Source organism: Somniosus microcephalus, unplaced genomic scaffold, assembly GCF_052327205.1.
Source record: "Somniosus microcephalus isolate GS21.2 unplaced genomic scaffold, FLI_Smic_1.0 unresolved_chr8, whole genome shotgun sequence".
NCBI classification, from domain to species: domain Eukaryota; kingdom Metazoa; phylum Chordata; class Chondrichthyes; order Squaliformes; family Somniosidae; genus Somniosus; species Somniosus microcephalus.
This window is the reverse complement of record NW_028225186.1, coordinates 24,553,446-24,577,521: the sequence shown is the minus strand read 5'-3', so window position 1 is coordinate 24,577,521 and position 24,076 is coordinate 24,553,446.

Genomic DNA, 24,076 nt, shown 5'->3' with positions numbered 1-24,076 from the left:
GCAGGCTCAATGGGCAGTATGGCCCACTCCTGCTCCTTGTTCTTAGTTCAGTGATGACATTGTTGAATGGCGGAGCAGGCTCAATGAGCAGTATGTCCTACTCCTGCTCCTTGTTCTTAGTCCAGCGATGATCTTGTTGATTGGCGGAGCAGGCTCAATGGGCAGTATGGCCTACTCCTGCTCCTTGTTCTTAGTTCAGTGATGATCTTGTTGAATGGTGGAGCAGGCTCAATGGGCAGCATGGCCCACTCCTGCTCCTTATTCTTAGTCCAGTGATGATCTTGTGGAATGGCGGAGCAGGCTCAATGGGCAGTATGGCCCACTCGTGCTCCTTGTTCTTAGTCCAGCGATGATCTTGTTGAATGGCGGAGCAGGCTCAATGGGCAGTATGGCCTACTCCTGAAACTTGTTCTTAGTCCAACGATGATCTTGTTGAATGGCGGAGCAGGCTCAATGGGCAGTATGGCCTACTCCTGCTCCTTGTTCTTAATCCAGCGATGATCTTGTTGAATGGTGGAGCAGGCTCACTGGGCAGTATGGCCTACTCCTGCTACTTGTTCTTAGTTCAGCGATGATCTTGTTGAATGGTGGAGCAGGCTCAATGGGCAGTATGGCCCACTCCTGCTCCTTGTTCTTAGTCCAGCGATGATCTTGTGGAATGGCGGAGCAGGCTCAATGGGCAGTATGGCCCACTCGTGCTCCTTGTTCTTAGTCCAGCGATGATCTTGTTGAATGGCGGAGCAGGCTCAATGGGCAGTATGGCCTACTCCTGAACCTTGTTCTTATTCCAACGATGATCTTGTTGAATTGCGGAGCAGGCTCAATGGGCAGTATGGCCTACTCCTGCTCCTTGTTCTTAATCCAGCGATGATCTTGTTGAATGGAGGAGCAGGCTCACTGGGCAGTATGGCCTACTCCTGCTCCTTGTTCTTAGTTCAGCGATGATCTTGTTGAATGGCGGAGCAGGCTCAATGGGCAGTGTGGCCCACTCCTGCTCCTTGTTCTTAGTTCAGCGATGATCTTGTTGAATGGAGGAGCAGGCTCAATGGGCAGTATGGCCTACTCCTGCTCCTTGTTCTTAGTTCAGCGATGATCTTGTTGAATGGTGGAGCAGGCTCAATGGGCAGTATGGCCCACTCCTGCTCCTTGTTCTTTGTTCAGCGATGACCTTGTTGAATGGCGGAGCAGGCTCAATGGCCAGTATGGCCCACTCCTGCTCCTTGTTCTTAGTCCAGCGATGATCTTGTTGAATGGCAGAGCAGGCTCAATGGGCAGTATGGCCCACTCCTGCTCCATGTTCGTAGTCCAGCGATGATCTTGTTGAATGGCGGAGCAGGCTCAATGGGCTGTATGGCCCACTCGTGCTCCTTGTTCTTTGTCCAGCGATGATCTTGTGGAATGGTAGAGCAGGCTCAATGGGCAGTATGGCCCACTCCTGCTCCTTGTTCTTGCTTCAGCGATGATCTTTTTGAATGGCGGAGCAGGCTCAATGGGCAGTATGGCCTACTCCTGCTCCTTGTTCTTAATCCAGCGATGATCATTTTGAATGGTGGAGCAGGCTCAATGGGCAGTACGGCCCACTCCTGCTCCTTGTTCTTAGTTCAGCGATGATCCTGTTGAATGGTGGAGCAGGCTCAATGGGCAGGAAGGCCCACTCCTGCTCCTTGTTCTTGCTTCAGCGATGATCTTGTTGAATGGTGGAGCAGGCTCAATGGGCAGTATGGCCCACTCCTGCTCCTTGTTCTTAGTTTAGCGATGATCTTGTTGAATGGTGGAGCAGGCTCAATGGGCAGTATGGCCCACTCCTGCTCCTTGTTCTTAGTTCAGCGATGATCTTGTTGAATGGCGGAGCAGGCTCAATGGGCAGTATGGCCCACTCCTGCTCCTTGTTCTTAGTTTAGCGATGATCTTGTTGAATGGTGGAGCAGGCTCAATGGGCAGTATGGCCCACTCCTGCTCCTTGTTCTTAGTTCAGTGATGACATTGTTGAATGGCGGAGCAGGCTCAATGAGCAGTATGTCCTACTCCTGCTCCTTGTTCTTAGTCCAGCGATGATCTTGTTGATTGGCGGAGCAGGCTCAATGGGCAGTATGGCCTACTCCTGCTCCTTGTTCTTAGTTCAGTGATGATCTTGTTGAATGGTGGAGCAGGCTCAATGGGCAGCATGGCCCACTCCTGCTCCTTATTCTTAGTCCAGTGATGATCTTGTGGAATGGCGGAGCAGGCTCAATGGGCAGTATGGCCCACTCGTGCTCCTTGTTCTTAGTCCAGCGATGATCTTGTTGAATGGCGGAGCAGGCTCAATGGGCAGTATGGCCTACTCCTGAAACTTGTTCTTAGTCCAACGATGATCTTGTTGAATGGCGGAGCAGGCTCAATGGGCAGTATGGCCTACTCCTGCTCCTTGTTCTTAATCCAGCGATGATCTTGTTGAATGGTGGAGCAGGCTCACTGGGCAGTATGGCCTACTCCTGCTACTTGTTCTTAGTTCAGCGATGATCTTGTTGAATGGTGGAGCAGGCTCAATGGGCAGTATGGCCCACTCCTGCTCCTTGTTCTTAGTCCAGCGATGATCTTGTGGAATGGCGGAGCAGGCTCAATGGGCAGTATGGCCCACTCGTGCTCCTTGTTCTTAGTCCAGCGATGATCTTGTTGAATGGCGGAGCAGGCTCAATGGGCAGTATGGCCTACTCCTGAACCTTGTTCTTATTCCAACGATGATCTTGTTGAATTGCGGAGCAGGCTCAATGGGCAGTATGGCCTACTCCTGCTCCTTGTTCTTAATCCAGCGATGATCTTGTTGAATGGAGGAGCAGGCTCACTGGGCAGTATGGCCTACTCCTGCTCCTTGTTCTTAGTTCAGCGATGATCTTGTTGAATGGCGGAGCAGGCTCAATGGGCAGTGTGGCCCACTCCTGCTCCTTGTTCTTAGTTCAGCGATGATCTTGTTGAATGGAGGAGCAGGCTCAATGGGCAGTATGGCCTACTCCTGCTCCTTGTTCTTAGTTCAGCGATGATCTTGTTGAATGGTGGAGCAGGCTCAATGGGCAGTATGGCCCACTCCTGCTCCTTGTTCTTTGTTCAGCGATGACCTTGTTGAATGGCGGAGCAGGCTCAATGGCCAGTATGGCCCACTCCTGCTCCTTGTTCTTAGTCCAGCGATGATCTTGTTGAATGGCAGAGCAGGCTCAATGGGCAGTATGGCCCACTCCTGCTCCATGTTCGTAGTCCAGCGATGATCTTGTTGAATGGCGGAGCAGGCTCAATGGGCTGTATGGCCCACTCGTGCTCCTTGTTCTTTGTCCAGCGATGATCTTGTTGAATGGCGGAGCAGGCTCAATGGGCAGTATGGCCTACTCCTGAACCTTGTTCTTATTCCAACGATGATCTTGTTGAATTGCGGAGCAGGCTCAATGGGCAGTATGGCCTACTCCTGCTCCTTGTTCTTAATCCAGCGATGATCTTGTTGAATGGAGGAGCAGGCTCACTGGGCAGTATGGCCTACTCCTGCTCCTTGTTCTTAGTTCAGCGATGATCTTGTTGAATGGCGGAGCAGGCTCAATGGGCAGTGTGGCCCACTCCTGCTCCTTGTTCTTAGTTCAGCGATGATCTTGTTGAATGGAGGAGCAGGCTCAATGGGCAGTATGGCCTACTCCTGCTCCTTGTTCTTAGTTCAGCGATGATCTTGTTGAATGGTGGAGCAGGCTCAATGGGCAGTATGGCCCACTCCTGCTCCTTGTTCTTTGTTCAGCGATGACCTTGTTGAATGGCGGAGCAGGCTCAATGGCCAGTATGGCCCACTCCTGCTCCTTGTTCTTAGTCCAGCGATGATCTTGTTGAATGGCAGAGCAGGCTCAATGGGCAGTATGGCCCACTCCTGCTCCATGTTCGTAGTCCAGCGATGATCTTGTTGAATGGCGGAGCAGGCTCAATGGGCTGTATGGCCCACTCGTGCTCCTTGTTCTTTGTCCAGCGATGATCTTGTGGAATGGTAGAGCAGGCGCAATGGGCAGTATGGCCCACTCCTGCTCCTTGTTCTTGCTTCAGCGATGATCTTTTTGAATGGCGGAGCAGGCTCAATGGGCAGTATGGCCTACTCCTGCTCCTTGTTCTTAATCCAGCGATGATCATTTTGAATGGTGGAGCAGGCTCAATGGGCAGTACGGCCCACTCCTGCTCCTTGTTCTTAGTTCAGCGATGATCCTGTTGAATGGTGGAGCAGGCTCAATGGGCAGGAAGGCCCACTCCTGCTCCTTGTTCTTGCTTCAGCGATGATCTTGTTGAATGGCGGAGCAGGCTCAATGGGCAGTATGGCCTACTCCTGCTCCTTGTTCTTAGTCCAGCGATGATCTTGTTGAATGGTGGAGCAGGCTCAATGGGCAGTATGGCCCACTCCTGCTCCTTGTTCTTAGTTCAGCGATGATCCTGTTGAATGGTGGAGCAGGCTCAATGGGCAGTATGGCCAACTCCTGCTCCTTGTTCTTAGTTCAGCAATGATCTTGTTGAATGGTGGAGCAGGCTCAATGGGCAGTATGGCCCACTCCTGCTCCTTGTTCTTTGTTCAGCGATGACCTTGTTGAATGGCGGAGCAGGCTCAATGGCCAGTATGGCCCACTCCTGCTCCTTGTTCTTAGTCCAGCGATGATCTTGTTGAATGGCAGAGCAGGCTCAATGGGCAGTATGGCCCACTCCTGCTCCATGTTCGTAGTCCAGCGATGATCTTGTTGAATGGCGGAGCAGGCTCAATGGGCTGTATGGCCCACTCGTGCTCCTTGTTCTTTGTCCAGCGATGATCTTGTGGAATGGTAGAGCAGGCTCAATGGGCAGTATGGCCCACTCCTGCTCCTTGTTCTTGCTTCAGCGATGATCTTTTTGAATGGCGGAGCAGGCTCAATGGGCAGTATGGCCTACTCCTGCTCCTTGTTCTTAATCCAGCGATGATCTTTTTGAATGGTGGAGCAGGCTCAATGGGCAGTACGGCCCACTCCTGCTCCTTGTTCTTAGTTCAGCGATGATCCTGTTGAATGGTGGAGCAGGCTCAATGGGCAGGAAGGCCCACTCCTGCTCCTTGTTCTTGCTTCAGCGATGATCTTGTTGAATGGCGGAGCAGGCTCAATGGGCAGTATGGCCTACTCCTGCTCCTTGTTCTTAGTCCAGCGATGATCTTGTTGAATGGTGGAGCAGGCTCAATGGGCAGTATGGCCCACTCCTGCTCCTTGTTCTTAGTTCAGCGATGATCCTGTTGAATGGTGGAGCAGGCTCAATGGGCAGTATGGCCAACTCCTGCTCCTTGTTCTTAGTTCAGCAATGATCTTGTTGAATGGTGGAGCAGGCTCAATGGGCAGTATGGCCTACTCCTGCTCCTTGTTCTTAGTCCAGCGATGATCTTGTTGAATGGCGGAGCAGGCTCAATGGGCAGTATGGCCAACTCCTGCTCCTTGTTCTTAGTTCAGCAATGATCTTGTTGAATGGTGGAGCAGGCTCAATGGGCAGTATGGCCTACTCCTGCTCCTTGATCTTAGTTCAGCGATGATCTTGTTGAATGGCGGAGCAGGCTCAATGGGCAGTATGGCCCACTCCTGCTCCTTGTTCTTAGTCCAGCGATGATCTTGTTGAATGGCGGAGCAGGCTCAATGGGCAGTATGGCCTACTCCTGCTCCTTGTTCTTAGTCCAGCGATGATCTTGTGGAATGGCGGAGCAGGCTCAACGGGTAGTATGGCCTACTCCTGCTCCTTGTTCTTAGTTCAGCGATGGTCTTGTTGAATGGCGGAGCAGGCTCAATGGGCAGGATGGCTTACTCCTGCTCCTTGTTCTTAATCCAGCGATGAACTTGTTGAATGGCAGAGCAGGCTCAATGGGCAGTATGGCCTGCTCCTGCTCCTTGTTCTTAGTTCAGCGATGGTCTTGTTGAATGGCGGAGCAGGCTCAATGGGCAGTATGGCCTAGTCCTGCTCCTTGTTCTTAGTTCAGCGATGATCTTTTTGAATGGCGGAGCAGGCTCAATGGGCAGTATGGCCCACTCCTGCTCCTTGTTCTTAGTTCAGCGATAAACCTGTTGAATGGTGGAGCAGTCTCAATGGGCAGTATGACCCAATCCTGCTCCTTGTTCTTAGTGCAGCGATGATCTTGTTGAATGGCGGAGCAGGCTCAATGAGCAGTATGACCCACTCCTGCTCCTTGTTCTTAGTTCAACGATGATCTTGTTGAATAGTGGAGCAGGCTCAATGGGCAGTATGACCCACTCCTGCTCCTTGTTCTTAGTGCAGCGATGATCTTGTTGAATGGCGGAGCAGGCTCAATGGGCAGTATGGCCAATTCCTGCTCCTTGTTCTTAGTTCAGCGATGATCTTGTTGAATGGTGGAGCAGGCTCAATGGGCAGTATGGCCCACTCCTGCTCCTTGTTCTTAGTCCAGCGATGAACTTGTTGAATGGGGAAGCAGGCTCAATGGGGAGTATGGCCTACTCCTGCTCCTTGTTCTTCGTTCAGCGATGATCTTGTTGAATGGGGGAGCAGGCTCAATGGGCAGTATGGCCCACTCCTGCTCCTTGTTCTTAGTCCAGTGATGATCTTGTTGAATGGTGGAGCAGGTTCAATGGGCAGTATGGCCCACTCCTGCTCCTTGTTCTTAGTTCTGCAATGATCTTGTTGAATGGTGAAGCAGGCTCAATGGGCAGTATGGCCCACTCCTGCTCCTTGTTCTTAGTTCTTCAATGATCATGTTGAAGGCGGAGCAGGCTCAATGGGCAGAATGGCCCACTCCTGCTCCTTGTTCTTTGTCCAGCGATGATCTTGTGGAATGGCGGAGCAGGCTCAATATGTAGTATGGCCTAGTCCTGCTCCTTGTTCTTAGTTCAGCGATGGTCTTGTTGAATGGCGGAGCAGGCTCAATGGGCAGTATGGCTTACTCGTGCTACTTGTTCTTAATCCAGCGATGATCTTTTTGAATGGCAGAGCAGGCTCAATGGGCAGTATGGCCTGCTCCTGCTCCTTGTTCTTAGTTCAGCGATGGTCTTGTTGAATGGCGGAGCAGGCTCAATGGGCAGTATGGCCCAGTCCTGCTCCTTGTTCTTAGTTCAGCGATGATCTTGTTGAACGGTGGAGCAGGCTCAATGGGCAGTATGGCCCACTCCTGCTCCTTGTTCTTAGTTCAGCGATGAACCTGTTGAATGGTGGAGCAGTCTCAATGGGCAGTATGACCCAATCCTGCTCCTTGTTCTTAGTGCAGCGATGATCTTGTTGAATGGCGGAGCAGGCTCAATGAGCAGTATGACCCACTCCTGCTGCTTGTTCTTAGTTCAACGATGATCTTGTTGAATAGTGGAGCAGGCTCAATGGGCAGTATAACCCACTCCTGCTCCTTGTTCTTAGTGCAGCGATGATCTTGTTGAATGGCGGAGCTGGCTCAATGGGCAGTATGGCCAACTCCTGCTCCTTGTTCTTAGTTGAGCGATGATCTTGTTGAATGGTGGAGCAGGCTCAATGGGCAGTATGGCCCACTCCTGCTCCTTGTACTTAGTCCAGCGATGAACTTGTTGAATGGGGAAGCAGGCTCAATGGGCAGTATGGCCTACTCCTGCTCCTTGTTCTTCGTTCAGCGATGATCTTGTTGAATGGGGGAGCAGGCTCAATGGGCAGTATGGCCCACTCCTGCTCCTTGTTCTTAGTCCAGTGATGATCTTGTTGAATGGTGGAGCAGGCTCAATGGGCAGTATGGCCCACTCCTGCTCCTTGTTCTTCGTTCTGCAATGATCTTGTTGAATGGTGGAGCAGGCTCAATGGGCAGTATGGCCCACTCCTGCTCCTTGTTCTTAGTTCTGCAATGATCTTGTTGAATGGCGGAGCAGGCTCAATGTGCAGTATGGCCTACTCCTGCTCCTTGTTCTTAGTTTAGCGATGATCTTGTTGAATGGTGGAGCAGGCACAATGGGCAGTATGGCCCACTCCTGCTCCTTGTTCTTACTTCAGCGATGATCTTGTTGATAGGCGGAGCAGGCTCAATGGGCAGTATGGCCTACTCCTGCGCCTTGTTCTTAGTCCAGCGATGATCTTGTGGAATGGCGGAGCAGGCTCAATGGGGTGTATGGCCCACTCCTGCTCCTTGTTCTTAGTTCAGCGATGATCTTGTTGAATGGCGGAGCAGGCTCAATGGGCAGAATGGCCCACTCCTGCTCCTTGTTCTTAGTTCAGCGATGATCTTGTTGAATGGCGGAGCAGTCTCAATGGGCAGTGTGGCGCACTCCCTCTCCTTGTTCTTAGTTCAGCGATGATCTTGCTGAATGGCGGAGCAGGCTCAATGGGCAGTATGGCCCACTCCTGCTCCTTGCTCTTAGTCCAGCGATGATCTTGTTGAATGGCGGAGCAGGCTCAATGGGCAGTATGGCCTACTCCTGCTCCTTGTTCTTAGTTCAGCGATGATCTTGTTGAATGGCGGAGCATCTCAATGGGCAGTATGGCCCACTGCTGCTCCTTATTCTTAGTCCAGCGATGATCTTGTTGAATGGCGGAGCAGGCTCAATGGGCAGTATGGCCTACTCCTGCTCCTTATTCTTAGTCCAGCGATGATCCTGTTGAATAGCGGAGCAGGCTCAATGGGCAGTATGGCCAACTCCTGCTCCTTGTTCTTAGTCCAGCGATGATCTTGCTAAATGGTGGAGCAGGCTCAATGAGCAGTATGACCCACTCCTGCTCCTTGTTCTTCGTTCAGCGATGATCTTGTTGAATGGTGGAGCAGGCTCAATGGGCAGTATGACCCACTCCTGCTCCTTGTTCTTAGTGCAGCGATGATCTTGTTGAATGGCGGAGCAGGCTCAATGGGCAGTATGACCTACTTCTGCTCCTTGTTCTTATTTCAGCGATGATCTTGTTGAATGGTGGAGCAGGCTCAGTGGCCAGTATGGCCCACTCCTGCTCCTTGTTCTTAGTCCAGCGATGATCTTGTTGAATGGGGAAGCAGGCTCAATGGCAGTATGGCCTACTCCTGCTCCTTGTTCTTCGTTCAGCGATGATCTTGTTGAATGGTGGAGCAGGCTCAATGGGCAGTATGGCCCACTCCTGCTCCTTGTTCTTAGTCCAGTGATGATCTTGTTGAATGGTGGAGCAGGCTCAATGGGCAGTATGGCCCACTCCTGCTCCTTGTTATTAGTTCTGCAATGATCTTGTTGAATGGTGGAGCAGGCTCAATGGGCAGTATGGCCCACTCCTGCTCCTTGTTCTTAGTTCTGCAATGATCTTGTTGAATGGCGGAGCAGGCTCAATGTGCAGTATGGCCTACTCCTGCTCCTTGTTCTTAGTTTAGCGATGATCTTGTTGAATAGTGGAGCAGGCACAATGGGCAGTATGGCCCACTCCTGCTCCTTGTTCTTAGTTCAGCGATGATCTTGTTGATAGGCGGAGCAGGCTGAATGGGCAGTATGGCCTACTCCTGCGCCTTGTTCTTATTCCAGCGATGATCTTGTGGAATGGCGGAGCAGGCTCAATGGGCAGTATGGCCCACTCCTGCTCCTTGTTCTTAGTTCAGCGATGATCTTGTTGAATGGTGGAGCAGGCTCAATGGGCAGAATGGCCTACTCCTGCTCCTTGTTCTTTGTCCAGCGATGATCTTGTGGAATGGCGGAGCAGGCTCAATGGGCAGTATGGGCCACTTTTGCTCCTTGTTCTTAGTTCAGCGATGATCTTGTTGAATGGTGGAGCAGGCTCAATGGGCAGTATGGCCTACTCCTGCTCCTTGTTCTTAGTCCAGCGATGATCTTGTTGAATGGTGGAGCAGGCTCAATGGGCAGTATGGCCTGCTCCTGCTCCTTGTTACTAGTTCAGCGATGATCTTGTTGAATGGCGGAGCAGGCTCAATGGGCAGTATGGCCCACTCCTGCTCCTTCTTCTTAGTTCAGCGATGATCTTATTGAATGGCGGAGCAGGCTCAATGGGCAGTATGGCCTACTCCTGCTCCTTGTTCTTAGTTCAGCGATGATCTTGTTGAAACGTGGAGCAGGCTCAATGGGCAGTATGGCCCACTCCTGCTCCTTGTTCTTAGTTCAGCGATGATCTTGTTGAATGGCGGAGCAGGCTCAATGGGCTGTATGGCCCACTCCTGCTCCTTGTTCTTAGTCCAGCGATGATCTTGTTGAATGGCAGAGCAGGCTCAATGGGCAGTATGGCCCACTCCTGCTCCTTGTTCTTAGTCCAGCGAAGTTCTTGTTGAATGGTGGAGCAGGCTCAATGGGCTGTATGGCCCACTCGTGCTCCTTGTTCTTAGTCCAGCGATGATCTTGTGGAATGGTGGAGCGGGCTCAATGGGCAGTATGGCCTACTCCTGCTCCTTGTCCTTCGTTCAGCGATGATCTTGTTGAATGGTGGAGCAGGTTCAATGGGCAGTATGGCCCACTCCTGCTCCTTGTTCTTAGTCCAGCGATGATCTTGTTGAATGGCGGATCAGGCTCAATGGGCAGTATGGCCCACTCCTGCTCCTTGTTCTTACTTCAGCGATGATCTTGTTGAATGGCGGAGCAGGCTCAATGGGCAGTATGGATCACTCCTGCTCATTGTTCTTAGTCCAGCGATAATCTTGTTGAATGGTGGAGCAGGCTCAATGGGCAGTATGGCCCACTCCTGCTCCTTGTTCTTAGTTCAGCGATGATCTTGTGGAATGGTGGAGCAGGCTCAATGAGCAGTATGGCCTACTCCTGCTCCTTGTTCTTAGTCCAGCGATGATCTTGTTGAATGGCGGAGCAGGCTCAATGGGCAGTATGGCCTACTCCTGCTCCTTGTTCTTAGTCCAGCGATGATCTTGTTGAATGGTGGAGCAGGCTCAATGGGCAGTATGGCCCACTCCTGCTCCTTGTTCTTAGTCCAGCGATGATCTTGTTGAATGGTGGAGCAGGTTCAATGGGCAGTATGGCCTACTCCTGCTCCTTGTTCTTAGTTCAGCGATGATCTTGTTGAATGGCGGAGCAGGCTCAATGGGCAGTATGACCTACTCCTGCTCCTTGTTCTTAGTTCAGCGATGATCTTGTTGAATGGCGGAGCAGGGTCAATGGGCAGTATGGCCCACTCCTGCTCCTTGTTCTTAGTCCGGCGATGATCTTGTTGAATGGCGGAGCAGGTTCAATGTGCAGTATGGCCTACTCCTGCTCCTTGTTCTTAGTCCAGCGATGATCTTGTGGAATGGCGGAGCAGGCTCAATGGGTAATATGGCCTACTCCTGCTCCTTGTTCTTAGTTCAGCGATGATCTTGTTGAATGGTGGAGCAGGCTCAATGGGCAGTATGGCCTACTCCTGCTCCTTGTTCTTAGTCCAGCGATGATCTTGTTGAATGGTGGAGCAGGCTCAATGGGTAGTATGGCCCACTCCTGCTCCTTGCTCTTAGTTCAGCGATGATCTTGTTGAATGGTGGAGCAGGCTCATTGGGCAGTATGGCCTACTCCTGCTCCTTGATCTTAGTTCAGCGATGATCTTGTTGAATGGTGGAGCAGGCTCAATGGGCAGTATGGCCTACTCCTGCTCCTTGTTCTTAGTCCAGCGATGATCTTGCTAAATGGTGGAGCAGGCTCAATGGGCAGTATGGCGCACTCCTGCTCCTTGTTCTTAGCCCAGCGATGATCTTGTTGAATGGTGGTGCAGGCTCAATGGGCAGTATGGCCCACTCCTGCTCCTTGTTCTTAGTTCAGCGATGATCTTGTTGAATGGCGGAGCAGGCTCAATGGGCAGTATGGCGCACTCCTGCTCCTTGTTCTTAGTTCAGCGATGATCTTGTTGAATGGCGGACCAGGCTCATTGGGCAGTATGGCCCACTCCTGCTCCTTGTTCTTAGTCCAGCGATGATCTTGTTGAATGGCGGAGTAGGCTCAATGGGCAGTATGGCCTACTCCTGCTCCTTGTTCTTAGTTCAGCGATGATCTTGTGGAATGGCGGAGCAGGCTCAATGGGCAGTATGGCCCACTCCTGCTCCTTGTTCTTAGTACAGCGATGATCTTGTGGAATGGCGGAGCAGGCTCAATGGGCAGTATGGCCTACTCCTGCTGCTTGTTCTTAGTTCAGCGATGATCTTGTTGAATGGCGAAGCAGGCTCAATGGGCAGTATGGCCTACTCCTACTCCTTGTTCTTAGTCCAGCGATGATCTTGTTGAATGGTGGAGCAGGCTCAATGGGCAGAATGGCCCACTCCTGCTCCTTGTTCTTAGTTCAGCGATGATCTTGTTGAATGGCGGAGCAGGTTCAATGGGCAGTATGGCCCACTCCTGCTCCTTGTTCTTAGTTCAGCGATGATCTTGTTGAATGGCGGAGCACGCTCAATGGGCAGAATGGCCCACTCCTGCTCCTTGTTCTTAGTTCAGCGATGATCTAGTTGAATGGCGGAGCAGGCTCAATGGGCAGCATGGCCTACTCCTGCTCCTTGTTCTTAGTTCAGCGATGATCTTGTTGAATGGCGGAGCAGGCTCAATGGCAAGTATGGCCTACTCCTGCTTCTTGTTCTTAGTCCAGCGATGATCTTGTTGAATGGCGGAGCAGGCTCAATGGGCAGTATGGCCCACTCCTGCTCCTTGTTCTTAGTTCAGCGATGATCTTGTTGAATGGTGGATCAGGCTCAATGGGCAGTATGGCCCACTCGTGCTCCTTGTTCTTAGTTCAGCGATGATCTTGTGGAATGGTGGAGCAGGCTCAATGGGCAGTATGGCCTACTCCTGCTCCTTGTCCTTAGTTCAGCGATGATCTTGTTGAATGGTGGAGCAGGCTCAATGGGCAGTATGGCCCACTGCTGCTCCTTGTTCTTAGTCCAGCGAAGATCTTGTTGAATGGTGGAGCAGGCTCAATGGGCAGTATGGCCCACTCCTGCTCCTTGATCTTAGTCCAGCGATGATCTTGTTGAATGGCGGTGCAGGCTCAATGGGCAGTATGGCCCACTCCTGCTCCTTGTTGTTAGTTCAGCGATGATCTTGTTGAATGGCGGAGCAGGCTCAATGGGCAGTGTGGCCTACTCCTGCTCCTTGTTCTTAGTTCAGCGATGATCTTGTTGAATGGCGGAGCAGGCTCAATGGGCAGTATGGCCTATTCCTGCTCCTTGTTCTTAGTTCAGCGATGACCTTGTTGAATGGCAGAGCAGGCTCAATGGGCAGTATGGCCCACTCCTGCTCCTTGTTCTTAGTTCAGCGATGATCTTGGTGCTAGGCAGAGCAGGCTCCATGGGCAGTATGGCCCACTCCTGCTCCTTGTTATTAGTCCAGCGATGATCTTGTTGAATGGCGGAGCAGGCTCAATGGGCAGTATGGCCCACTCCTGCTCCTTGTTCTTAGTTCAGCGATGATCTTGTTGAATGGCGGAGCAGGCTCAATGGGCAGTATGGCGTACTCCTGCTCCTTGTTCTTAGTTCAGCGATGATCTTGTTGAATGGCGGAGCAGGCTCAATGGGCAGTATGGCCCACTCCTGCTCCTTGTTCTGAGTTCTGCGATGATCTTGTTGAATAGCGGAGCAGGCTCAATGGGCAGCATGGCCTACTCCTGCTCCTTGTTCTTAGTTCAGCGATGATCTTGTTGAATGGTGGAGCAGGCCCAATGGGCAGTAGGGCCCACTCCTGCTCCTTGTTCTTAGTTCAGCGATGATCTTGTTGAATGGCGAAGCAGGCTCAATGGGCAGTATGGCCTACTCCTGCTCCTTGTTCTTAGTTCAGCGATGATCTTGTTGAATGGTGGAGCAGGCTCAATGGGCAGTATGGCCCACTGCTGCTCCTTGTTCTTAGTTCTGCGATGATCTTGTTGAATGGCAGAGCAAGGTCAATGGGCAGTATGGCCCACTCCTGCTCCTTGTTCTTAGTTCAGCGATGACCTTGTTGAATGGTGGAGCAGGCTCAATGGGCAGTATGGCCTACTCCTGCTCCTTGTTCTTAGTTCAGCAATGATCTTGTTGAATGGCGGAGCAGGTTCAATGGGCAGTATGGCCCACTCCTGCTCCTTGTTCTTAGTTCAGCGATGATCTTGTTGAATGGCGGAGCAGGCTCAATGGGCAGTATGGCCTACTCCTGCTCCTTGTTCTTAGTTCTGCGATGATCTTGTTGCATGGCGGAGCAGGCTCAATGGAAAGTATGGCCTACTCCTGCTCCTTGTTCTTAGTCCAGCGATGATCTTGTGGAATGGCGGAGCAGGCTCAATGGGCAGTATGGCCCACTCCTGCTCCTTTTTCTTAGTCCAGCGATGATCTTGGTGAATGGTGGAGCAGGCTCAATGGGCAGTATGGCCCACTCCTGCTCCTTGTTCTTAGTCCAGCGATGATCTTGTTGAATGGTGGAGCAGGCTCAATGGGCAGTATGGCCCACTCCTGCTCCTTGTTCTTAGTTCAGCGATAATCTTGTGGAATGGCGGAGCAGGTTCAATGGGCAGTATGGCCTACTCCTGCTCCCTGTTCTTCGTTCAGCGATTATCTTGTTGAATGGGGGAGCAGGCTCAATGGGCAGTATGGCCTACTCCTGCTCCTTGTTCTTCGTTCAGCGATGATCTTGTTGAATGGGGGAGCAGGATCAATGGGCAGTATGGCCCACTCCTGCTACTTGGTCTTAGTCCAGTGATGATCTTGTTGAATGGTGGAGCAGGCTCAATGGGCAGTATGGCCCACTCCTGCTCCTTGTTCTTAGTTCTGCAATGATCTTGTTGAATGATGGAGCAGGCTCAAATGGCCGTATGGCCCACTCCTGCTCCTTGTTCTTAGTTCTGCAATGATCTTGTTGAATGGCGTAGCAGGCTCAATGTGCAGTATGGCCTACTCCTGCTCCTTGTTCTTAGTTTAGCGATGATCTTGTTGAATGGTGGAGCAGGCACAATGGGCAGTATGGCCCACTCCTGCTCCTTGTTCTTAGTTCAGCGATGATCTTGTTGATAGGCGGAGCAGGCTCAATGGGCAGTATGGCCTACTCCTGCGCCTTGTTCTTAGTCCAGCGATGATCTTGTGGAATGGCGGAGCAGGCACAATGGGCAGTATGGCCCACTCCTGCTCCTTTTTCTTAGTTCAGCAATGATCTTGTTGAATGGCGGAGCAGGCTCAATGGGCAGAATGGCCTACTCCTGCTCCTTGTTCTTAGTCCAGCGATGATCTTGTGGAATGGCGGAGCAGGCTCAATGGGCAGTATGGCCCACTCCTGCTCCTTGTTCTTAGTTCAGCGATGATCTTGTTGAATGGTGGAGCAGGCTCAATGGGCAGTATGGCCTACTCCTGCTCCTTGTTCTTTGTCCAGCGATGATCTTGTTGAATGGTGGAGCAGGCTCAATGGGCAGTATGGCCTGCTCCTGCTCCTTGTTATTAGTTCAGCGATGATCTTGTTGAATTGCGGAGCAGGCTCAATGGGCAGTATGGCCCACTCCTGCTCCTTGTTCTTAGTTCAGCGATGATCTTGTTGAATGGCGGAGCAGGCTCAATAGGCAGTATGGCCTACTCCTGCTCCTTGTTCTTAGTTCAGCGATGATCTTGTTGAAACGTGGAGCAGGCTCAATGGGCAGTATGGCCCACTCCTGCTCCTTGTTCTTAGTTCAGCGATGATCTTGTTGAATGGCGGAGCAGGCTCAATGGGCAGTATGGCCCACACCTGCTCCTTGTTCTTAGTCCAGCGATGATCTTGTTGAATGGCGGAGCAGGATCAATGGGCAGTATGGCCCACTCCTGCTCCTTGTTCTTAGTCCAGCGATGATCTTGTTGAATGGTGGAGCAGGATCAATGGGCAGTATGGCCCACTCCTGCTCCTTGTTCTTAGTCCAGCGATGATCTTGTTGAATGGTGGAGCAGGTTCAATGGGCAGTATGGTCTACTCCTGCTCCTTGTTCTTAGTTCAGCGATGATCTTGTTGAATGGCGGAGCAGGCTCAATGGGCAGTATGGCCTACTCCTGCTCCTTTTTCTTAGTTCAGCGATGATCTTGTTGAATGGCGGAGCAGGATCAATGGGCAGTATGGCCCACTCCTGCTCCTTGTTCTTAGTCCAGCGATGAACTTGTTGAATGGCGGAGCAGGCTCAATGGGCAGTATGGCCTACTCCTGCTCCTTGTTCTTAGTCCAGCGATGATCTTGTTGAATGGCGGAGCAGGATCAATGGGCAGTATGGCCCACTCCTGCTCCTTGTTCTTAGTCCAGCGATGATCTTGTTGAATGGTGGAGCAGGTTCAATGGGCGGTATGGTCTACTCCTGCTCCTTGTTCTTAGTTCAGCGATGATCTTGTTGAATGGCGGAGCAGGCTCAATGGGCAGTATGGCCTACTCCTGCTCCTTGTCCTTAGTTCAGCGATCATCTTGTTGAATGGTGGAGCAGGTTCAATGGGCAGTATGGCCCACTCCTGCTCCTTGTTCTTAGTCCAGCGATGAACTTGTTGAATGGCGGAGCAGGCTCAATGGGCAGTATGGCCTACTCCTGCTCCTTGTTCTTAGTCCAGCGATGATCTTGTTGAATGGCGGAGTAGGATCAATGGGCAGTATGGCCCACTCCTGCTCCTTGTTCTTAGTCCAGCGATGATCTTGTTGAATGGTGGAGCAGGTTCAATGGGCAGTATGGTCTACTCCTGCTCCTTGTTCTTATTTCAGCGATGATCTTGTTGAATGGCGGAGCAGGCTCAATGGGCAGTATGGCCTACTCCTGCTCCTTTTTCTTAGTTCAGCGATGATCTTGTTGAATGGCGGAGCAGGCTCAATGGGCAGAATGGCCCACTCCTGCTCCTTGTTCTTAGTCCAGCGATGATCTTGTTGAATGGTGGAGCAGGTTCAATGTGCAGTATGGCCTACTCCTGCTCCTTGTTCTTAGTCCAGCGATGATCTTGTGGAATGGCGGAGCAGGCTCAATGGGTAGTATGGCCTACTCCTGCTCCTTGTTCTTAGTTCAGCGATGATCTTGTTGAATGGTGGAGCAGGCTCAATGGGCAGTCTGGCCGACTCCTGCTCCTTGTTCTTAGTCCAGCGATGATGTTGTTGAATGGTGGAGCAGGCTCAATGGGTAGTATGGCCCACTCCTGCTCCTTCTTCTTAGTTCAGCGTCGATCTTGCTGAATGGTGGAGCAGGCTCAATGGGCATGTATGGCCTACTCCTGCTCCTTGATCTTAGTTCAGCGATGATCTTGTTGAATGGTGGAGCAGGCTCAATGGGCAGTATGGCCTACTCCTGCTCCTTGTTCTTAGTCCAGCGATGATCTTGCTAAATGGTGGAGCAGGATCAATGGGCAGTATGGCGCACTCCTGCTCCTTGTTCTTAGCCCAGCGATGATCTTGTTGAATGGTGGAGCAGGCTCAATGGGCAGTATGGCCCACTCCTGCTCCTTGTTCTTAGTTCAGCGATGATCTTGTTGAATGGCGGAGCAGGCTCAATGGGCAGAATGGCCCACTCCTGCTCCTTGTCCTTAGTTCAGCGTTGATCTTGTTGAATGGCGGAACAGGCTCAATGGGCAGTATGGCCTACTCCTGCTCCTTGTTCTTAGTTCAGCGATGATCTTGCTGAATGGCGGAGCAGGCTCAATGGGCAGTATGGCGCACTCCTGCTCCTTGTTCTTAGTTCAGCGATGATCTTGTTGAATGGCGGAGCAGGCTCAATGGGCAGTATGGCCCACTCCTGCTCCTTGTTCTTAGTCCAGCGATGATCTTCTTGAATGGCGGAGCAGGCTCAATGGGCAGTATGGCCTACTCCTGCTCCTTGTTCTTAGTTCAGCGATGATCTTGTTGAATGGTGGAGCAGACTCAATGGGCAGTATGGCCCACTCCTGCTCCTTGTTCTTAGTCCAGCGATGATCTTGTTGAATGGCGGAGCAGGCTCAATGGGCAGTATGGCCTACTACTGCTCCTTGTTCTTTGTTCAGCGATGATCTTGTTGAATGATGGAGCAGGCTCAATGGGCAGTATGGCCCACTCCTGCTCCTTGTTCTTAGTCCAGCGATGATCTTGTGGAATGGCGGAGCAGGCTCAATGGGCAGTATGGCCCACTCCTGCTCCTTGTTCTTAGTTCAGCGATGACCTTGTTGAATGGCGAAGCAGGCTCAATGGGCAGTATGGCCTACTCCTGCTGCTTGTTCTTAGTCCAGCGATGATCTTGTTGAATGTTGGAGCAGGCTCAATGGGCAGAATGGACCACTCCTGCTCCATGTTCTTAGTTCAGCGATGATCTTGTTGAATGGCGGAGCAGGTTCAAAGAGCAGTATGGCCCACTCCTGCTCCTTGTTCTTAGTTCAGCGATGATCTTGTTGAATGGCGGAGCAGGCTCAATGGGCAGAATGGCCCACTCCTGCTCCTTGTTCTTAGTTCAGCGATGATCTTTTTGAATGGCGGAGCAGGCTCAATGGGCAGTATGGCCCACTCCTGCTCCTTGTTCTTAGTCCAGCGATGATCTTGTTGAATGGCGGAGCAGGCTCAATGGGCAGTATGGCCAGTACTGCACCTTGTTCTTTGTTCAGCGATGATCTTGTTGAATGATGGAGCAGGCTCAATGGGCAGTATGGCCCACTCCTGCTCTTTGTTCTTAGTCCAGCGATGATCTTGTGGAATGGCGGAGCAGGCTCAATGGGCAGTATGGCCCACTCCTGCTCCTTGTTCTTAGTTCAGCGATGACCTTGTTGAATGGCGAAGCAGGCTCAATGGGCAGTATGGCCCACTCGTGCTCCTTGTTCTTAGTCCAGCGATGATCTTGTGGAATGGTGGAGCAGGCTCAATGGGCAGTATGGCCTACTCCTGCTCCTTGTCCTTAGTTCAGCGATGATCTTGTTGAATGGTGGAGCAGGCTCAATGGGCAGTATGGCCCGCTGCTGCTCCTTGTTCTTAGTCCAGCGAAGATCTTGTTGAATGGTGGAGCAGGCTCAATGGGCAGTATGGCCCACTCCTGCTACTTGGTCTTAGTCCAGTGATGATCTTGTTGAATGGTGGAGCAGGCTCAATGGGCAGTATGGCCCACTCCTGCTCCTTGTTCTTAGTTCTGCAATGATCTTGTTGAATGATGGAGCAGGCTCAATGGGCCGTATGGCCCACTCCTGCTCCTTGTTCTTAGTTCTGCAATGATCTTGTTGAATGGCGTAGCAGGCTCAATGTGCAGTATGGCCTACTCCTGCTCCTTGTTCTTAGTTTAGCGATGATCTTGTTGAATGGTGGAGCAGGCACAATGGGCAGTATGGCCCACTCCTGCTCCTTGTTCTTAGTTCAGCGATGATCTTGTTGATAGGCGGAGCAGGCTCAATGGGCAGTATGGCCTACTCCTGCGCCTTGTTCTTAGTCCAGCGATGATCTTGTGGAATGGCGGAGCAGGCACAATGGGCAGTATGGCCCACTCCTGCTCCTTTTTCTTAGTTCAGCAATGATCTTGTTGAATGGCGGAGCAGGCTCAATGGGCAGAATGGCCTACTCCTGCTCCTTGTTCTTAGTCCAGCGATGATCTTGTGGAATGGCGGAGCAGGCTCAATGGGCAGTATGGCCCACTCCTGCTCCTTGTTCTTAGTTCAGCGATGATCTTGTTGAATGGTGGAGCAGGCTCAATGGGCAGTATGGCCTACTCCTGCTCCTTGTTCTTTGTCCAGCGATGATCTTGTTGAATGGTGGAGCAGGCTCAATGGGCAGTATGGCCTGCTCCTGCTCCTTGTTATTAGTTCAGCGATGATCTTGTTGAATTGCGGAGCAGGCTCAATGGGCAGTATGGCCCACTACTGCTCCTTGTTCTTAGTTCAGCGATGATCTTGTTGAATGGCGGAGCAGGCTCAATAGGCAGTATGGCCTACTCCTGCTCCTTGTTCTTAGTTCAGCGATGATCTTGTTGAAACGTGGAGCAGGCTCAATGGGCAGTATGGCCCACTCCTGCTCCTTGTTCTTAGTTCAGCGATGATCTTGTTGAATGGCGGAGCAGGCTCAATGTGCAGTATGGCCCACACCTGCTCCTTGTTCTTAGTCCAGCGATGATCTTGTTGAATGGCGGAGCAGGATCAATGGGCAGTATGGCCCACTCCTGCTCCTTGTTCTTAGTCCAGCGATGATCTTGTTGAATGGTGGAGCAGGATCAATGGGCAGTATGGCCCACTCCTGCTCCTTGTTCTTAGTCCAGCGATGATCTTGTTGAATGGTGGAGCAGGTTCAATGGGCAGTATGGTCTACTCCTGCTCCTTGTTCTTAGTTCAGCGATGATCTTGTTGAATGGCGGAGCAGGCTCAATGGGCAGTATGGCCTACTCCTGCTCCTTTTTCTTAGTTCAGCGATGATCTTGTTGAATGGCGGAGCAGGATCAATGGGCAGTATGGCCCACTCCTGCTCCTTGTTCTTAGTCCAGCGATGAACTTGTTGAATGGCGGAGCAGGCTCAATGGGCAGTATGGCCTACTCCTGCTCCTTGTTCTTAGTCCAGCGATGATCTTGTTGAATGGCGGAGCAGGATCAATGGGCAGTATGGCCCACTCCTGCTCCTTGTTCTTAGTCCAGCGATGATCTTGTTGAATGGTGGAGCAGGTTCAATGGGCGGTATGGTCTACTCCTGCTCCTTGTTCTTAGTTCAGCGATGATCTTGTTGAATGGCGGAGCAGGCTCAATGGGCAGTATGGCCTACTCCTGCTCCTTGTCCTTAGTTCAGCGATCATCTTGTTGAATGGTGGAGCAGGTTCAATGGGCAGTATGGCCCACTCCTGCTCCTTGTTCTTAGTCCAGCGATGAACTTGTTGAATGGCGGAGCAGGCTCAATGGGCAGTATGGCCTACTCCTGCTCCTTGTTCTTAGTCCAGCGATGATCTTGTTGAATGGCGGAGCAGGATCAATGGGCAGTATGGCCCACTCCTGCTCCTTGTTCTTAGTCCAGCGATGATCTTGTTGAATGGTGGAGCAGGTTCAATGGGCAGTATGGTCTACTCCTGCTCCTTGTTCTTAGTTCAGCGATGATCTTGTTGAATGGCGGAGCAGGCTCAATGGGCAGTATGGCCTACTCCTGCTCCTTTTTCTTAGTTCAGCGATGATCTTGTTGAATGGCGGAGCAGGCTCAATGGGCAGAATGGCCCACTCCTGCTCCTTGTTCTTAGTCCAGCGATGATCTTGTTGAATGGTGGAGCAGGTTCAATGTGCAGTATGGCCTACTCCTGCTCCTTGTTCTTAGTCCAGCGATGATCTTGTGGAATGGCGGAGCAGGCTCAATGGGTAGTATGGCCTACTCCTTCTCCTTGTTCTTAGTTCAGCGATGATCTTGTTGAATGGTGGAGCAGGCTCAATGGGCAGTCTGGCCGACTCCTGCTCCTTGTTCTTAGTCCAGCGATGATGTTGTTGAATGGTGGAGCAGGCTCAATGGGTAGTATGGCCCACTCCTGCTCCTTCTTCTTAGTTCAGCGTCGATCTTGCTGAATGGTGGAGCAGGCTCAATGGGCATGTATGGCCTACTCCTGCTCCTTGATCTTAGTTCAGCGATGATCTTGTTGAATGGTGGAGCAGGCTCAATGGGCAGTATGGCCTACTCCTGCTCCTTGTTCTTAGTCCAGCGATTATCTTGCTAAATGGTGGAGCAGGATCAATGGGCAGTATGGCGCACTCCTGCTCCTTGTTCTTAGCCCAGCGATGATCTTGTTGAATGGTGGAGCAGGCTCAATGGGCAGTATGGCCCACTCCTGCTCCTTGTTCTTAGTTCAGCGATGATCTTGTTGAATGGCGGAGCAGGCTCAATGGGCAGAATGGCCCACTCCTGCTACTTGTCCTTAGTTCAGCGTTGATCTTGTTGAATGGCGGAACAGGCTCAATGGGCAGTATGGCCTACTCCTGCTCCTTGTTCTTAGTTCAGCGATGATCTTGCTGAATGGCGGAGCAGGCTCAATGGGCAGTATGGCGCACTCCTGCTCCTTGTTCTTAGTTCAGCGATGATCTTGTTGAATGGCGGAGCAGGCTCAATGGGCAGTATGGCCCACTCCTGCTCCTTGTTCTTAGTCCAGCGATGATCTTGTTGAATGGCGGAGCAGGCTCAATGGGCAATATGGCCTACTCCTGCTCCTTGTTCTTAGTTCAGCGATGATCTTGTTGAATGGTGGAGCAGACTCAATGGGCAGTATGGCCCACTCCTGCTCCTTGTTCTTAGTCCAGCGATGATCTTGTTGAATGGCGGAGCAGGCTCAATGTGCAGTATGGCCTACTACTGCTCCTTGTTCTTTGTTCAGCGATGATCTTGTTGAATGATGGAGCAGGCTCAATGGGCAGTATGGCCCACTCCTGCTCCTTGTTCTTAGTCCAGCGATGATCTTGTGGAATGGCGGAGCAGGCTCAATGGGCAGTATGGCCCACTCCTGCTCCTTGTTCTTAGTTCAGCGATGACCTTGTTGAATGGCGAAGCAGGCTCAATGGGCAGTATGGCCTACTCCTGCTGCTTGTTCTTAGTCCAGCGATGATCTTGTTGAATGTTGGAGCAGGCTCAATGGGCAGAATGGACCACTCCTGCTCCATGTTCTTAGTTCAGCGATGATCTTGTTGAATGGCGGAGCAGGTTCAAAGAGCAGTATGGCCCACTCCTGCTCCTTGTTCTTAGTTCAGCGATGATCTTGTTGAATGGCGGAGCAGGCTCAATGGGCAGAATGGCCCACTCCTGCTCCTTGTTCTTAGTTCAGCGATGATCTTTTTGAATGGCGGAGCAGGCTCAATGGGCAGTATGGCCCACTCCTGCTCCTTGTTCTTAGTCCAGCGATGATCTTGTTGAATGGCGGAGCAGGCTCAATGGGCAGTATGGCCAGTACTGCTCCTTGTTCTTTGTTCAGCGATGATCTTGTTGAATGATGGAGCAGGCTCAATGGGCAGTATGGCCCACTCCTGCTCCTTGTTCTTAGTCCAGCGATGATCTTGTGGAATGGCGGAGCAGGCTCAATGGGCAGTATGGCCCACTCCTGCTCCTTGTTCTTAGTTCAGCGATGACCTTGTTGAATGGCGAAGCAGGCTCAATGGGCAGTATGGCCCACTCGTGCTCCTTGTTCTTAGTCCAGCGATGATCTTGTGGAATGGTGGAGCAGGCTCAATGGGCAGTATGGCCTACTCCTGCTCCTTGTCCTTAGTTCAGCGATGATCTTGTTGCATGGTGGAGCAGGCTCAATGGGCAGTATGGCCCGCTGCTGCTCCTTGTTCTTAGTCCAGCGAAGATCTTGTTGAATGGTGGAGCAGGCTCAATGGGCAGTATGGCCCACTCCTGCTCCTTGATCTTAGTCCAGCGATGATCTTGTTGAATGGCGGTGCAGGCTCAATGGGCAGTATGGCCCACTCCTGCTCCTTGTTCTTAGTTCAGCGATGATCTTGTTGAATGGCGGAGCAGGCTCAATGGGCAGTATGGCCTACTCCTGCTCCTTGTTCTTAGTTCAGCGATGATCTTGTTGAATGGCGGAGCAGGCTCAATGGGCAGTATGGCCTATTCCTGCTCCTTGTTCTTAGTTCAGCGATGATCTTGTTGAATGGCAGAGCAGGCTCAATGGGCAGCATGGCCCACTCCTGCTCCTTGTTCTTAGTTCAGCGATGATCTTGGTGATAGGCAGAGCAGGCTCAATGGGCAGCATGGCCCACTCCTGCTCCTTGTTCTTAGTCCAGCGATGATCTTGTTGAATGGCGGAGCAGGCTCAATTGGCAGTATGGCCCACTCCTGCTCCTTGTTCTTAGTCCAGCGATGATCTTGTTGAATGGCGGAGCAGGCTCAATGGGCAGTATGGCCCACTCCTGCTCCTTGTTCTTAGTTCAGCGATGATCTTGTTGAATGGCGGAGCAGGCTCAATGGGCAGTATGGCCTACTCCTGCTCCTTGTTCTTAGTTCAGCGATGATCTTGTTGCATGGCGGAGCAGGCTCAATGGGCAGTATGGCCCACACCTGCTCCTTGTTCTGAGTTCTGCGATGATCTTGTTGAATGGCGGAGCAGGCTCAATGGGCAGTATGACCCACTCCTGCTCCTTGTTCTTAGTCCAGCGATGATCTTGTTGAATGGCGGAGCAGGTTCAATGGGCAGTATGGCCTACTCCTGCTCCTTGTTCTTAGTTCAGCGATGATCTTGTTGAATGGTGGAGCAGGCCCAATGGGCATTACGGCCCACTCCTGCTCCTTGTTCTTAGTCCAGCGATGATCTTGTTGAATGGCGGAGCAGGTTCAATGTGCAGTGTGGCCACTCC